At 38.7% G+C, this 11,474-nt stretch overlaps 1 long non-coding RNA gene across 1 annotated transcript; it reads right to left on the reverse strand.

The window, feature by feature from the left end:
- Positions 1-4,644: 4,644 nt before the first annotated feature.
- On the reverse strand, positions 4,645-6,350 carry LOC124984532 (uncharacterized). Its single transcript, XR_007108703.1, has 3 exons — positions 6,115-6,350; positions 5,441-5,547; positions 4,645-4,889 (listed from the first exon to the last, which is right to left on the reverse strand). It is a non-coding gene; the product is annotated as an uncharacterized LOC124984532 (long non-coding RNA).
- Positions 6,351-11,474: the final 5,124 nt, after the last annotated feature.

Consider the following 11,474-nt stretch of genomic DNA (forward strand, 5'->3'; position numbering starts at 1 on the left):
TGTCAGTTTTCTTTTTGATTATTTGAAGTGTGCATTGTGTTTGTGCATATGTGTGTTTGTACACTTGTGTGTGTTCTACATCTCCCAGCACAAGACCATGCACTGAATTATCATGTCTCTTTAGTCTCCTTTAATCCAGAGTAACTCCTCAGATTTTCTTCATCTTTCTTGACTTTAACATTTTTTAACAATACAGGCAAGTCATGCTTAAAGTATCCCATTTGATTACTATTATTGTCACATTCAGAGGACTGTCTTTTTTACAACAAAAAATACAGTGAATGACATTTCCCCATGTATAGAGTTCAAATTAATAATAAAAAGTAGTAATATAAATAGTTACCTACTTTAGGTAGTAATTTTTAACTTTCAAATAAAAATAAGCTTAATTCAAAATTAAACAACAGATAACATTGAAGATTTAAATTTTAAAAATAAAATTAAGTACTTCAAGGAAAAATAGACAATTATAAAAATGTTATTTATATTATTTGTACTGTTTAGGTGGAAAAGGCCTTTCTGTGCATAAATCCAAATTTAGGAGTCATAACAAAAATAAACGTATGTATCAAACATATGTGTTAAACTTGACTGCACTAACAATAACAGTCCTGCAGAGGGGGAAAGCACCATAAGTAAATCAAAAGGAAAAAATTGAAAACTGTATTTAACTTGTACTGTAAATTAAGGTTTCCTTTCTCTAATAGGTAAAGGACTCTTAGAAACCAAACGGAAGAAGTTCAGCCCCAAAACACATAAAACAGTTGGGGAGCAAAAGGTTAGTCCCAGGAAAATAAATGCATGTGCTTCTTTAGGTCTCCACATGCCCAATTCCACCTATAATAAGGAAAGTATAAGTTAAAATCACCCAGACACCATTTCTTACCTAATTATTAGACAAAATTTTGAAAGTTGATAACACACAGTTTTCTGCAGCCAGGTCATGAGAAACAAATTCTTTTATACACTCTTGGTGAGAATGCAAGGTAGAACAGATGCTGGAAACCACTGTGATGTTATAAATGATATTTATCAAAGTACAAATGCATTGATATTTTGGCCCAATACTGATAGATTTTTATGACATATATCAAAATTACAAATGCATTAGTATTTTGATCCAATACTGACAGACTTTTTCCTACAGACATGACTTTGAATGTATGAAATCCTATCCCGTCAAAATATTCGTTGTAACATTGTTTTTTAATCGCAAAATGGGGGGGGGGGACAAGTCTTTTCCAACCAAAGCCTCTTTAGATAAAAAATGGTACATCACAAAATGGGAATATAGGCAGGTTCACTTAAGAATAATGGAGTTTTGTGTTTACAAATGTACACTGATCTCTAGTTTGAGAGAAAACAAAGAATAGATGAATGTATGCAGGATGCTACTTTTTATAAAATGATGAATACTGGAAGGATATACAAAATGTAAAAAAGGGGCTGCTTATGTACTCCAGAGTGTGAATGTGAGGGAACAGGAAGCAGTAATATTCCTAATTATATTTGTTTGATTTTCGAAAGACCAGCTTATTCATAGCTGAATCAAGTTCTATGACAAAAGGTGACCTTCTGCTGCTGTGATTATGTGCCACTGAGCTTTCCTTCCACTTTTCTATTTTAGGTGCAAATGGGCATTTTATCATACATATTATCATTTGTCTTTGATTTAATAGAGCCATGCTCTGTATTCTAGCTTTTAGTAAAGAAATAAATAATTGATTCAGGAAATGAAAGCTACCAACAATTAAAGAAGACCCTATGTTTACTATGAACTGTTTAATTTTTATTAATATTTGGGCCTTTTATTCTCTTAACTCTTTTTTTAAGTTTTTGAATGAATTGTTGTCCCTAAGGTAAGCAAACAAGTATATGCATACTGAAAAATGTCTTTTTTATGATAATTGGAAAGTAGACTGTTGAGAGAAGTGTTGCTTTGTGTCTAAAAACTCTGCCTCTCATCTCTGTTCTGTATCTGGCACTGGGAGGTCAGGTTATAGTGGCATCCTGCATAAGAGAAGCTCATGAGATGAACACGGTCTGGTTAATCATGAGTGTGAAGGAAAAGATCTGCACAGCCAGTTAGAAGCAAAAAATGGGGGTGGGGTATATTCACATCATCAGTAAAATATATAAGAATAAGCTGGATCATAAATTTGAGAAACCTATACAAGGAAAAAATTCAAAATATAAAACATCATGGTTATTTTCCTGGGAAGAAAAGTAAATAGTTAAAAATTGTAAATTCCTTCCAAATGGACTTAAAACTTTTGTGTAATCCTCATCAAAATTCTGAGGGTATTCTTGCGGAAATTGGCAAAATGAGTCAGGTTTCATCTGGAAGAAGAATGAAAAATCTACTGCAAAAAATAAACATTAAAAAATCAAGATGGATTGATAAATAGGTACAGAGATGAAGAGAGAAGAATAAACATGCTAATGTGTAGATTGAGAATCCACATGATACGATGCACATAGGGTGTTTAGTGTTCAAATCTTTCAGGTTTTTGATGTTTGAAAATTACCAAAATAAAATAGGGCAAAAATCTGCCTCCATCCCTATTTTTATTACATTGAGTTCAAATGCCTCTGCCTGGCTTTTATAGTGGGATCATATCATGCTGTACCTGTCCAACCTTATTTTCCACAGTTCCCTACCAAGTCCTCAGCTGTAACCAAGCTAATTTCTTCACTGTCCCTCCCTCTGGCTCTGCTCATTTTCCCTTTTGCTCCTTTCTCCTGCCTAAAATGCTCTTGTGTCCCAGTCTGCCCCCTCCCAACCAAGCCAGGTTTCCATCCGGGTACTGCTGAGCACAGCCCTCAGTCTGGCCCATGCTGACCCACCTCTACACTTAGGATTTAACAGAAACTCTGTTCTGCCTCACGTGTGCACGCCCTATGTTTTCGCCTCTTAGATCAATCTCAGGTTAATTGTGAACCCATTCTCACATTTGCTTGTGTTACTCAGCATCTAGCATAGTACTAAGTAGTAGATGATTAATAATTTCTGGTTGACTGATGGATTATTTTTTTGAACAAATTTTTAAGCTTTATTTTATTTGTTTATTTTTTATGTGGTGCTGAGGATCAAAGTGCCTCCTTGGCAAGTGGTGTCTGCTACAGTTATGATGTCTGGACCATGAGAGATTTTCCCATGGATGTAAAACACTCTCTGTTCTGGGCTTCTCAGTTGACAGGTAAGCAATTTTTCCCTGCTACACCCTTCTGCCATAATGGCCTTCCTCAGACCCAGAAACAATGGAGTTAGCTGACCATTAACTGAAACCTCTGAATCCATGAGCCAAAATAAATCTAGCCTCCTTTATTTTTCTCAGGATTTTGGTCACAGTGATGAAAAGCTGACTGACACAGCTGTATTATTTGATGAACTCTGTATAGACTTCTTTTGCATTGGTGTGGAGGTCCACATAGTCAGAACCCACGTGGCTCTACAGAGTCCTTCCTCCAGGATATCAAACCTTTCCTTGTGTGTAGAGACTTTTCTGGTTGTGATATAGTTTTTGAAACCTTGCATATGTAAAAATAAGCTGAATTCTCATTTGAAATTAAGATTTAGCTCAGTCCATGAGCACATGCATACAAAAATGCCTTAGAGTTGTTTAGAACTGAATTAAACAGTTTTAGGAAAGTGGTGGATAAGCTCTGACATGCCCTACCAAAGTCAGGCATCATCATCATCATCATTATTATTATTATTAATTTATGTAGTTTCGAAGAAGTTTGAGGTATTCCAAGACAGGTAGATTTTCTAGACATGTGTAATGAACCCATTTAAACACTTTTTAAAAATCAATAATTAAATTTTAAAATTCCTAGTTTTCAGTCTAAACTCCCACTGAATGTTCTTTAATCTTCCTCATTCGGGATTGTGATAGTCTCTGTTGTCCTAAACCAAAACCAGAGATAAGATTCCTTCCTTTTCTTCATGCCCAGGTCCGCATCTCGTTGATTTGATGCTATGGTGTTTAGGTAGGGGCAACATCTTTGCTCTATTTTTCACAGATCCAAAATTCCTGTTCCAAAACAGCAGTAGCCCAATGCGTATGTGAATTCGGATTGTTCTGATTTTAGAAAGGAAATCTGGGCTCTAAACCATGTGTTTCACAACATCCCCAACAAGATAGAACACAGCTCCCAGAAACCAAATACTTTAATAGTTCAGCAGTGAAATATATGAATGATTACACTACATGGGATAAATGAAAAATTGTCAGAATCTTAGATCAAAGCAGGTTTTGTCACAAATTGCTTTAGGTCAGGTCAGGTGCTGCTACCAAATCAATTATTATAATTTTGGAGTTTTTTTTTTTTTTTTCCAGAACTTTTTGGCTCTGGGATTGAGGAGGATATATAATTTTGGAATTAAGGTTAAAAGATTGTGGGCCTGTAGTACGATGGTTTCCCAAGGGCTTCATACAACAGTTCTCCCAGCCACAATTCATCTGTTATATTACCAAATAATTGCAGCATCTTGTGCTTCTCCACCATTACCATTACTTAAATAAATGCATCAACTTCACCTTCAGTATCTTTATCTTCTGTAGTATATTAGAGTTCTCTAGAGGAACATAACCAACAGGATACACACACACACACACACCCCTATATATGATTGTATACATATGTATGATATGTGATTATGCATATATATATATATATATGATTATAAAAAAGGGATTTATTAGATCATCTTATACAACCAGAAGCTGGATAGTCTCACAATGACCATCTACAGCTTGAAGAACTGGAGAATCCAATAGCTGCTCAGTTCAAGAAGCTGGAGCCTTAGAACAAGAAGGATCAATCATGTAGCCTGAGCACAGGATGGAAGACATGGAAACTCCCTGGAGAGTCACTGGCAGAGTCTGTTTTGGACAAGTGAAAGAACAGAGTACAATGTTCTCAGGCAATCACAGCGGCAATTAAGAACTCATTCAAGAATTGAGCTTGTGTCTGCTGCTGCTTCCTCGTTCTTCCAAATTTTGTTCCCTCCAAGCCCCCAACCTAGTGGACTGTGCTGCCCACACTTAGGTTGGGTGTCAGTTTCAGTTTGTTATCCCACATGCCAATCATTCCTAGAAACTCCCTCATTGAGATACCCAGAAGGCTTTTAATCTTAGACATTTTCTAATCCAATCAAGTTGACGATTCAGATTATTCATCACAAGCAGTATGATCCCACCTGAGTCTGAGTGAGCAAAGGCACAAATCTGATTATGTCATTTTTACACTAATGTCAGTGGTCCCCACTGCCCACAAGAGAGCTTCCTCACACGAAAGTTGGCAGTTTGGAGTTGCCTTCAATCTGGCCCTTCCCTGGACATTCTACCTTAGCTTTTGCTATTCCCCTCTCTGTCCTTCACTCTCAATGTCAGATTTACAGTTCAACCTCAGTTTGATGTCCTCACTTTCTTACCCTCAGGGCCTACTTGTTGAAATGTTCTTTCCCTCATGTCAGCTGGTGAACTCATCCTGTTTACCATGCAGCTCCAGCTTCGCCTCATTAATGAAAGCTTCTCAGACCTGCCAAAGTAGGGTTTATTGTGTTACTAACGTGGTACGTGAGTGTGCACACAGCACACACACACACATCCTTGTCTGTGCAGCAGTGACCCCACTATTGAAGATTTGATTGACCTGTTTGTGTATCCAAGCAAACTGCGGGCTTCCTGAGGGCGGGGCTATGCCTTTGCTACCTCCCTCTCTGTAATTCCCAGATGCATTTTAAACAAATATCGTTGAAGGGATGGATAACTTGGGTGTCCTCATACCCTTACGTGAGTGTGTCCTGAAAAGGGGTCCGAGGACTAACTGTTACAGAAACATCAGGGAATTATGAACAAGCTTTAGATTCCTGGACCTGACCCTAGGTACCCTCAAACGGAATACCTGGGAAAGGCCTCTGGAATCTGCACTTAAAATCTATTCTCCAGGTTTTCTGAAGATTTGAGAACTATGGTGCTAGGGCCCTTTGAGTCACGTGGGATTTATTGTCCAAATGAAACTATTAGACCTCAAGTTATTTTCTTTCTCTACCCACTGTGGTTTGCCCCCTCACCCCAACCTGCCTTGACAATGGCAGTCACTTACCTCAGCTGTCCTTTATTTCCTCTTTCCACGTTATTCTCCAGTCTTCTGATTCCAGTCTAACCAGACAACAGTAATTGACAGCTCCTCATGCCCTGACAACCTCCAGTTTGTATGTTGTGGGTAGCAGTATTCCTCTGTAGACTCCCCCTCAGGACAAGAGGAGGTTTTCTATAGAATTAAGGGCAGACATGAATCCGTGGAGCTGGACCAACATTGCTTTGGCTGCTCAGAAGCTCTTTCACCTCCATTCTCCTTAACTCTGTTCTGGAGGGCTGGATGCTTGACAGCTGATGCCCAGCCAATCAGCCAGTGCTGGACAATGACCTCTGTTCCATGGGGGATGGCACTGCCCAGGGATGGCCTAGCCAGGAAGGAATGAGGCCTTCTTCTGCACCTGTTACATCATCCAGGTCAGATCTGAAAAGGAGACGTGACTTCACTTCATCCTTCTTATTACTATAAATGAAACTTGAGAGAAAAACAGTCTATTTTTCTAAATTACAGTAAATCTGGGTCTGATTCCAGCTTTCCCTGGAGGTTGATGGAGAATCTGGTTTTGCCCTCACTTTATGAGGGCAAAGGTCATGGTGCAGAAGCATCCAGATGCTCCTGCCTGTGACCCTGTGGTGGGACACTGGGAGGCTGGGAAGTCCACCCCTCCATGCCAGGCTCTGGATTGGAGTTCTTTGACCAGCACATCTCATTTTCTGTCCTCTGACATTCACTGGCAGTCTCGCAGAGGCTTTATTAACTCCAGGATCCTGCATGGAGCAGGGTGCAGAGCTTTCTCACTTGGAGAAGTGCTCACAGTACTCTTCCTAGGCAGTTTGGAGTTGCCTTCAATCTGGCCCTTCCCTGGACATTCTACCCTAACCGTTGCTATTTCACTCTCTGTCCTTCACTCTCAATGTCAGATTTACAGTTCTCGGGAAGCACTGGGGTCAGGCTGTTACACTAACTAATTTAAAGCTCAGTGTTCATCACTTGGGATATGAAACCAACTCAATGGGTCGGAAAGGTGTATTTCCCAGCTCCTCATGGGAAGGAGTCCTTAGACCTTTTGAAATAGAAGGAGATGGAGAAAGGAGATGTGTCTGCTTTAAGCTCAGGCCTTGAAAAGAATCCTAAACAATGATCTATAATGTTTTTAAGTTACATTTTTCTTTATTGCAGGATTTCTCAGAACCTTTATGATATAAATATATACTGTGAATTGTCCAGAAAAATGATAAACTGTATTGTTTTTCAAAATTTTCTCTGGTTTTATTAGGTATAATTGACAAAAGTGATATAGATTCAAAGTGTACCCAGTGATGATCTAGCTTACATATGCAGGTGTAATGATTATTGCAGTCAAATTACTTAGCACAATGACGATCATAACAAAGTTACTGATTATATGTATATGTGTGCCTGTACGCAGAAAGAACAAATTTCAAATTTTCAAATAGAGGGTACAGTATTGCTAACTCTAGTCACCATGCTGTGTGATTGATCCCTTGTACTTCTTCATGCCATAACTGGTAGTTTTTACTCTTTGACTAGTGTCTCCCCATTAACAGCACTCCCCGGTCCCCAGCAACCAACAGTCTACCCTCTGCTTTTATGAGTCTGATTGCTTTAGATTCCATATATAAGTGACATCCTGTCATTCCCCGCCCCCCTTGGCAGCTCAGCTTGTAGATACACTAAGGGAAAATCAAGAGGGGGATGGGTATGTTTGAGAGGCTTGCCAGACCCCACTTTCCTCAGGCTGGTTAGCTGCAAGGGTCCCTTTGCCCTTATCTTGGTCCTGGTTGTCTGTGAAATGTCGTTAGGAGGCCACCTGAAAAGAGTTACGGAGTGGCAGAGTTAGCTCTTTGCTCTTACCCATTGTATATTATATTCTGTTAGGAGCCAGCTCTGGTTCAAGAAGAGCTTCCTGAACAATCTGATCCTTTTTCTTTTTTTATCTGTTTTTTTTAGATACACATGACAGTAAGGTGTATTTATTTGTTTATTTTATTATTATTATTATTATTTTGTTCTCATTGGTTATACATGACAGTGGAATGCAATTTGACACATTGTACACAACTGGAGCACAAATTCTCATTCCTCCGGCTGTACATGGTGCTGAGTCACACCAGTAGTGTAATCATACATGTACATAGGGTAATAATGTCTGTCTCATTCTACTGTCCTCCCATCCCCACCCCCACTCCTCCCCTCACTCCCCTCTGTTCAATCCAAAGATCCTTCATTCTTCAGTAGGGTGTATTTCGACACATTATATATACATGGAGTACAATCCATTCCAATTAGGATGCCATTATTGTGGTCGTACATGATGTGGAGTTACACTGGTCATGTATTCATATACCAACATAGGAAAGTTATGTCTGACTCATTCCACTGTCTTTCCTATTCCTTCATTCTCTTTTGTCTAATCCAATGAACTTCTATATTTCCCCTCCATACTCTCTCTTGTTATGGGTTAGCATCCACATATCAGAGAGAACATTTAGCCTTTGGTTTTTTGGGACTGGCTTATTTCACTTAGCACAATGGTCTCCAGTTCCATCTATTTACTGGCAAATGCTATAATTTCATTCTTTTTATGGCTGAGTAATATTTCATTGTATATGTATACCACATTTTCTTTATCCATTTATCTTTTGAAGGGCATCTAGGTTGGCTCCATAGCTTGGCTATTGTGAATTGAACTGCTATAAACATTGATGTGATTGTGTCACTGTAGTATACTGATTTTAAGTTCTTTGGGTATAGGCCAAGAAGTGGGATACTGGGTCAATTGGTGGTTCCATTCCAAGTTTTCTAAGTTATCTCCATACTGCTTTCCATAATGGTTGCACCAATTAACAGTCCTACCAGCAATATATGAGTTCCACTTCCTTGACAATATTATTGTTACTTACATTCTTGATAATTGCCATTCTGACTAGAGTGAGATACAATCTCAATGTAGTTTTAATTTGCATTTCTCTAATTGCTAGAGATGTTGAACATTTTTCGCATATTTTTTGACCATTTGTATTCTTCCGTGATGTGCCTGTTCAGTTCCTTTGCCCTTTTTTTGATTAGGTTATTTATTTTTTTTGGTGTTAAGTTTTTTGAGTTTCTTTGTATATCCTGGAGATTGTGCTCTATCTGAGGGGCAGGTGGCAAAGACTTTCTTGCATTCTGCAGGCTCTCTCTTCACGTTCTTGATGGTTTCCTTTGTTGTGAAGAAACTGTTTAGTTTGATTATTGATTCTTGATTTTACTTCTTGCACTTTAGGAATCTTATTTAGGAAGTCTGTTCCTAATGGAGAATTAGGCCTACTTTTCTTCTAGTAGGAACAGGGTCCTGGTCTAATACCTAGGTCCCTGATCCACTTTGAGTTGAGTTTTGTATAGGATGAGATATAGGGATTCGATTTCAATCTACTATATGTGGAACAATCAGATTCTTATAACTCTACCAAATACAATTATCCCCCATTTAACAGGTGAGGCTCAGTTTTTTCAGTCAGTAAGTTGTAGTAGAGACAGAATTTAAAGTACTGTCCATGTAACTTCTAAGACCATGGTCTCCTTTTAGCATTAGATTTAAAATTCAGCCTCTGCATAATGTCATTCCTGTGAACTTTGAGTCATTGTGATAGTCTCTAAAAATAAATTACTTGAGCTCTATTATATCACTCTTTTCTTGTGAACCCGAAGAATATGGAATAGCTCAAACGTTTTTTGTTGAATTACAGAAGAAACATTTTATTTCCTTATTTCTATTACTGTCCAATTCTCTCACTTATTTTTAGAATTCTGGTCTGTGGAGAATTAAATCTCTTCCCTCTGCTCACAGGTATAATTTGGGCATTTTCCCCAGAGGCCATAGGCACAGGAGTCATTGTATGCCTTTCCTCTTGTCTGAAAGGTTGTAACATCAGTGGCTCCGGTGGTTGGAGGGCTATTGTCAACCCAATGACATAAATGTTTCTAATTCAGTTACCAAATGATTTTCTCCTCTACTGAGGTTTGGCAGATTTTTCTTCCTAAATTGTCCAATTTTCTTTAGATTGTAATGTGGCTATTTTAATCACAGTGTGCTGTGATTGCTTGCTGAGGTCATCGAATCGTGATTCTCAGGGCAAGCATCAGAGAAGCGTCATTGAGCCCAATTCATCTCCCCTCCATTGTTTCCCCAGGGTTTCATATTCAAGCTTCTGTATCTTTTTTTAGTGATGACTGTGTTACAGATTGCCACATAAAAGGAAATTGGCTGACTTACTTCTTGTTAATAAAGAGTCAACTACTGTGAAGGTTCTGTTTTGCAGACTAGTTTTTCGACAAGAAATTGGAAATACTTACACTCGAAGGAAAAAAAAAATGGGAAGACTGGTTGAAAGAGATGGCTACCCTTACCAGAACAGCAAGTCAGTGGATTCCCCTTTGTCAGAGGAGGTATCCATTAGTATTTAGACCCAGTGATAGACGCCTCTTGTCCCTTATGTATTGAAACACTTCTGTCAAGGGGCCATTTGGGAGAATACTCCACATAGCCCATCACAGTTGATCAAACTGGAAAGGGCATCCTCCAGAATCTGGTCTGCAGTCTACAAAGTGGGGGGCGTGGCGGAGTTTAGAACAAAATCTGTTCTATGCAGAGAACCTGATCCTGATCAACCCTCTCTTGGAAGTAGTCCCTTGTACAGAGTTATTTGTCGCAACAGTTGAAGATGAAAGTCCACCAGGTAGAGAGTAGTCATGGCAGACCATGAGTGAGCACATGTTATAGGTAAGAAGGTAGAAGGAAAGGATTCAGTAGGAGGAAGATGAGTAAGAGAGGAACAGGGTGAGATAGGGTGGTTGAGGTCCCTGTTGAAAATGAAGGGACTTGTGCCTGCATCCCTCAGGCACCTTTGGATTTAGTGTAAAGTGAGCTAGGTCTCTCTGCCTTTCTGTAAGGTCTGTTTGACATCAGTGATTCCTATTTACCGGTTGCCATTTGTATCCTGACAATAAACTCCATGTTCTCTAAAGCAACTTGGAGATTTTTCAGTCTTCCTGATTAGCTTACCGAATATTCATTTAAAATATTATTTTCCATATTATTTTATTGATTAGGAAGGAGAGAAAGCATATCATTTATTTTTTGAACATAATTCTTTCTACTGGCATGAAGGACACAGAATGTAAGCATTTCCTCCTTCATTTAGTTGGAACTTAAGGTTAGATACATTCTCTGAGCATGGAGAAGAGCCAAGAGAAGAGACAGCAACAAACATGCCACAATTCTGTCAAATCAGATCAAGAATTATCCTTTATGTTGAGAATTAGTCATGCTGACAGTCAGCTAGACTTATGGATTGAAAATATGT

Source organism: Sciurus carolinensis, chromosome 5 (genome assembly GCF_902686445.1).
Source record: "Sciurus carolinensis chromosome 5, mSciCar1.2, whole genome shotgun sequence".
Classification (NCBI taxonomy): Eukaryota; Metazoa; Chordata; class Mammalia; order Rodentia; family Sciuridae; genus Sciurus; species Sciurus carolinensis.